The following is a 6,167-nucleotide window of genomic DNA, read 5'->3' on the forward strand; positions in this document are numbered from 1 at the left end:
GCCACTCTTCGGAGACACATCCCAAATTCTGGGGGCACCTCCTAACCTACAGCTCCCCAGAGACTCTGAGCTCTGCTACATGCCCACATAATAAAGTCAAGTACCAAGGCATGTAATCTACAAGGGGCCTGCCACAAGCTGCAAAGATTCTTGGGACAACGTGGCATTCTGTGGGCAAGGAGGAAAGGCACCCCAAACCCTGAAGGGCGCTGTGCCTCACAGACCTTCTGCTTTCTTCAGAAATACTAAAACTCCATATACAAATACATACAAGACGCTAACCCTAACCCCTGCTAAACAATGTCACCATCAGTCCTGTTAAGAGAGATATCATCAACTTATACAGCAGAACTGGTGAAAAAAAACAAGGTTCCATTTTCAATAAAGTTGGGAAATCCAGGAAAACACAATGCATGAAGAATTAAAAAAAACCCAAACAAACAATGCATACTATTAAACCATCTTTCTACCCCTGAACACTCAAAACAAAACTACTGACCTGAAAAAAAAAGAAAGGAAAAAAAAAAGCTGCATACAAGTGTTACTTTCTACCACACATGCTGCTGAACCTTGACTGGTCCTGAAGCTCTTACCTCAGGCAGACACCTCTTCCCAAAGGGCTGAGCCAGCTCAAAAGCTGCAAAGCACTCAAGGAAGAGCTGAGCACCAACACCAGAGAAACCCAGGAGCACAATGAGCTCCCTCAGCAGAGCCTGTGGCTCAAATAGCCCGAGCCCCCGCCCACCACCCTTAGCGCAATCACCTGGGAAAGGGGAAGGGCAAACCACCAGCAGTTATAAAGTCAGCTGGAGGGGCAGCAGCACTATTCTCACCTGCCTTAAATTTACAGCAAATGAGACCCTGAACAGAAAAAGCCTTACTGATAATGACGATACCTGCTCCTGTACTACAGCTACACCTATTGCATCAGCAATGGGACCAGGTAGGGAATTCAACTTCATTTGTCTGGGATGTAGATAGAAAACAATAGATGCCCTTCCAAACTAGGTAGGAAACTAGCTCATTAAATGCAATGACAATGTTGTTATCAAAATTGACGTGCTTTAGTTTCCTATAAAAAACCCAAAACACTCTGGGGTTATGCTTCATTTCTAGCAAGACTGTGCATACCATCTTACTTCTACCAGAATTACCTTCTGGATCGGAATGAATCAAAAAGCAGAATTAGATCCCTTAAGAATTCCATCTCCAAAATATCTCTGGTTGCAAAACAAATTCTTTACTGTGAATAGCCAATGATGCAGAGTCCCCCTGAGCATGTCTCCAGCTGACTCCCTTAACAGAGGTACAAGAGCCCCAAAGCACAAAAGACACCACAAAAAAACCATGGAAATACATGGGGGGGACCAGGCAGCAGCCATGCCCCACAAGGACAGGCCAGGGCAGGGCAGGGGTGCAACAACACCCCCTGCAGTCATGCAGGAAAGGGTCAGCAGAAGCCACACCCCCGCGGTTTGGGAGGGAGGGGGCTGCAGCCACAAATGACACCAAGAAAACATGGAACTTCAGGGATACACAGCAGGTGGGGGGAAGGGGGTGATGCCCCCACTGTTGGAGCGGCGGAGGAATGCACATAAGTCGACTCAATATGAGTGATAGAAGTGATTCAACTTTATTTGCACGGATAGCTCATATTTATACAGTTTGCGATAATTATGCCTAGTAGTCCTAATATGAGTGGTACATTGCTAATGTTTATTCATTACTAAAACACACCCACTTGTGATTTGCAGCTATGCGTGTTCCATAACTTTCTCATGGGAACTTCTTCAAAAGTTACTTATGAAGTTATGCCAAGGTCACACCGTCCCTGTCTTTCTCCTGATAACAGCGAGACCAGCTGTTATTTTTCTCCCAATATCAGTAAAGCCAGCTATTTTCAGCCAAGGCCTAGTCTTGCTGCTCAAACTGACATTCTTTCACACAGAACTCTGCTCGCACAACTTTTCCATAGACCCATGTCCTTTTTCATCAAGCCAATTCCCAACAATTCCCCCTTTTTCTTTTTGTGCGAGTAGAGCTTGGTGTGTCAGCTTTGAGACTCCTTTTATCATGTACCCATACGCAATTCTAACTATTACACAGATTAATATCAATAAACCCAGCCATCGTAAGGCTTCCTTAATCAATGACATTAGCCATGGTGTTATCCCGCCGAATATTGACTGTAACACCCCATCAAACCAATTAGTTTCTTGCTGGATCTTTGTGTATGTTTCTTCAGCCAATTTATCTGTTTGTGTATAGACTGAGGTAAAATTTTAACACCTGCTGTATTGCCCTTTGCAAAGATCTGTGAACACAATTAATTAGGCACAGTAAAAACAACATTATACCTAATAAAATACATAAGCACAGAAAAAGAGGTTTGATTAATAGGTTTAGCTAGTGACACCCAAACATTCTTACTGTCCCATGGCGTTAACCGATGTGGATCCATCACCGGTGTCACTGTCATGCTGCTTACTACAGTCAGTGTGTTCCATATCAATCTCAGCATAAGGTTTCAAATTTATGGGTAAATCAGGAACGTATCTGCCAGACATGGATGATGTGATTTTTTTGTCCAATTGCTGTCAAGGCTTGCCATCCCGGTGCACTTATTTGTCTTGTAGAAGTTAAGCTATCGCTGCCCCGCAATAAATCCAGCAGCGGCTGTAAGTCTGTATTTGTAATACCACAACAAGGTCGAATCCACTGTAGGTCTCCGTTTAAATCTTTCTCCCTCTTTTTGTTTTTGAGCAATCCAGGCTTGCTTAATCCAATGTCTTTGCCTTTCTTCTGCAGCAGCTATTACAAGCGACTCCACATCTATCACGGGCGCGGTTGGTTTCCCCGTCTCTTTTCCGCATTTCCTTTAACAATTCTAACGTTGTCTCTTTTTGTTCTATTATTAGAGTAACCAAATCCTTGTTTGCATTATTTGAATCAGGGTATATGCTAGGTATAATTTGTTCATGTTGAACGGTGGTATCTGGGGGCTGTTTTTTCGTAGGCAGATTTTTACTCACTCCCTGATTCTGTACGGTTTCCTTTAATCGTACGGATAGGGAGGCTTGGGAACTGTCAGATGGCTGATTAATATCGGCAGTCCCAGGGAGTGGAGCAGAACTCAAGGGCACAAGAGCAGGCGAACAAGCTCCAAAAAGTCTCTCTCGCTGCATTATGTTTTTCTCCCCGCTTTTCCCTTTCGCCTGCGGTTGGAGAGAGAGAGCAGCAAAAGCAGACGCAGACGCTTTACGATCTGCTTTCATTTCTTACAGAGTTGTCTTAATCAATTTCCATAAACTTGCAAGACCTTTAACTTCTTTAGACCCGTCACTAATTTCATCCCATAGGGAGGTTCCGATAGCATTCCAGGTACTAAGCTCAAAAGCTGTACCCACACTAATTGAAAGGTTTCTGTCCTTGCTTCATTAGGTTTTTAGCTGATTTATCATCGTCAATTACCATATCCCATAATACGTCTCCTAATCTACGCCATTCACTCTCCTTAAATAATAAATCCGGATTCTTAAAGCATCCCTTAACACGACCTAAAGCAACTAATCCCAAAACTTGCTTAACGCAATTTACCCCCCGCTTTTCTAAAAAGCACTGTAATAATTTTAGGGCTACCTCTTGATCCATTGCCGGCCGGCTTCTCGATACTCCTTGGTGCTACCTTGATTAAGGCACCTCGTTTAAAAAGTCTTTGCAGCCTTTTTCCAGTAGCCCTCACTGACGGCAAACCCCTTTTGGACGGTCCAGGCACGAGAGTTAACACACCAACCAAGACGATCAGCGTTCGGTTAATCTTTTGCCCCCTGGTCGCTGCTACAGGTGCTTCTCAGTGTCCGTCGCTCCAATTCCCCTTTCTTCGGTCCCCATTCGGGCACCATTTGTTGGAGCGGCGGAGGAATGCACATAAGTCGACTCAATATGAGTGATAGAAGTGATTCAACTTTATTTGCACGGATAGCTCATATTTATACAGTTTGCGATAATTATGCCTAGTAGTCCTAATATGAGTGGTACATTGCTAATGTTTATTCATTACTAAAACACACCCACTTGTGATTTGCAGCTATGCGTGTTCCATAACTTTCTCATGGGAACTTCTTCAAAAGTTACTTATGAAGTTATGCCAAGGTCACACCGTCCCTGTCTTCCTCCTGATAACAGCGAGACCAGCTGTTATTTTTCTCCCAATATCAGTAAAGCCAGCTATTTTCAGCCAAGGCCTAGTCTTGCTGCTCAAACTGACATTCTTTCACACAGAACTCTGCTCGCACAACTTTTCCATAGACCCATGTCCTTTTTCATCAAGCCAATTCCCAACACCCCCACCAATCGGCATGAGAAAAAACTCACAGGGAAGGTGGGTTAGATGGATAGTTTGCGGTGGTAAGATATGTGTGCAAGAACATGCACAGGCTGGGGGGGGTCATGCATGAGGTTTACCTTCACCAGGGGCTCCAACTAGGTAATCCACAGCAGGTAACCTCATCTGGGATAATCTGCAACAGCAATTCCACTCTGGGTTCTTGATCCAACACCACATAATCCACACTGCCTGCCCCATGGAGGCCATGCTTCCCACAGGATGGGGCATCTGCTGAGCATCACCACACCCTTAAGACAACACATCTGAAAAATTAAAGTCACAAACTGTATTTCAGCATATTAAAAAAAATAACACCAAATGAGTAGAGGAATTCCAGCAAAGGGAGAGGCTAGCAGGTGCCCTAATTAGGACTCAAGCTAAACAGGTCAGCTCACAATACAACACATCCTTTAGAATGTAGACCGATGAAAACTGGTTTGCTGTTAGATAACTGTATAAGTGAGATTTGATAAATGATCATATATTAACATTATGGTTGAAACAGTAGACAAAGGGTACCTGGGGACATAATTACAAAAGTGTAGTCAAGTGATTAACTAGTAATTATTCATAAGTTTTGCAGTTCTTTGCTCTTATGACTAGATGTTCCTGTACGCTAAATGGGAACAATGCTGAAACTGACCATATGTGATTAGCTTCAAGATCAAAGAACAAGGACAAGAATAAAGACTTCGAGGACAGCCAGCAAGAACTTCAAATGGGTCGGTGGTCGCAAAAGCACCCCTTCGTCTCAGATGGATCCTTCATTGCGCGTGATCGGATGTAGGCAGTACTATGATAATCGGTTGCCTTCATTTTTATGTATATGTATACTAATCTGATTAATAAGCAATTAGTTATTCTGTATAACCTGTTTGTGCTAAAGCTGTGGCATGCACGCTAGGTGGAACTATCCCCCATGCATCCAGTGCTGCAATGAAGAATACCTGCTTTCTAAAACTCCAAAATGAGTCTTAGGGAGTTTCTTCGACCGGCTTTTCAGTATCAGAGGCACAAGGGAGGAAAGAAAAAAAAAAAAAAGGCAGGGGTGTGGGAAAGAGAGGGGACCAGGGGAGGGAGGGGCAGGGAGGGACCAGAAGGCCCAAGAGGAGAGACAGGGCTCCGAGGGCCCGGGGCTCACCACAGCTCTTGTTCTTGGTGCTGCCAGGAGAATTTGCCAGTTCAGACGCTTCTTTCTGCTCCTCTCCCCCTCCCCACCTCTTCCGTAACTCCAGCGGCACGGCCGTCCTCCCCCTAGGAGAACACATGTCTCGTAGGTCTTGCAAGACGAGGCTTCCTAGGCACGGAGCCTCGCTCGCTCGCTCGCACGCTATGTGGCCGTGCTGCATACGGACCCTGAGGTGCACCTCAGCAAGATCCAGGGTCTGCTGTAGCTGTCTGCATGTGGCAGCAGGGTTGCCGGAGTGATAGCAGCCAGTCAACAGATGCTGGCGAGAGATTTACAACAAAAAATAATGCCTGGTTCAGCTGACAGCCTGAAGGCAGGCCACAAGAGACCCAAAGCTGCTTCGGGCCAGAGGGGCAGCTCTGTTCGGCAGGAAAGGCCGCGGCCCAGCGCACCAGATGCGAGCGGCCCACCTGCAAGCGAGCGATACCTTGGCGACCCTGGGGCTCAGTTGGGGTGGGCACCTCTGTGCTATCAGAACTCTCCTAATCCTGCACGCACGCAAGGCTTCTTGCACGGGGCTTGTCTCTTATCGAAAAGATGCTGCACTGTGTTATTTAACCGCCCTGCCCTCCGGCATGCAAAGTAATTAGA

At 45.5% G+C, this 6,167-nt stretch overlaps 1 long non-coding RNA gene across 1 annotated transcript; it reads right to left on the reverse strand.

The window, feature by feature from the left end:
- Nucleotides 1–1,608: 1,608 nt before the first annotated feature.
- LOC126044514 (uncharacterized) lies at nucleotides 1,609–5,670 on the reverse strand. The gene is made up of 4 exons (XR_007507692.1): nucleotides 5,529–5,670; nucleotides 4,465–4,650; nucleotides 3,640–4,175; nucleotides 1,609–3,215 (listed from the first exon to the last, which is right to left on the reverse strand). It is a non-coding gene; the product is annotated as an uncharacterized LOC126044514 (long non-coding RNA).
- Between the last annotated feature and the right edge of the window lie 497 nt (nucleotides 5,671–6,167).

The sequence above is a fragment of the Accipiter gentilis genome, chromosome 11, assembly GCF_929443795.1.
Source record: "Accipiter gentilis chromosome 11, bAccGen1.1, whole genome shotgun sequence".
Classification (NCBI taxonomy): domain Eukaryota; kingdom Metazoa; phylum Chordata; class Aves; order Accipitriformes; family Accipitridae; genus Astur; species Astur gentilis.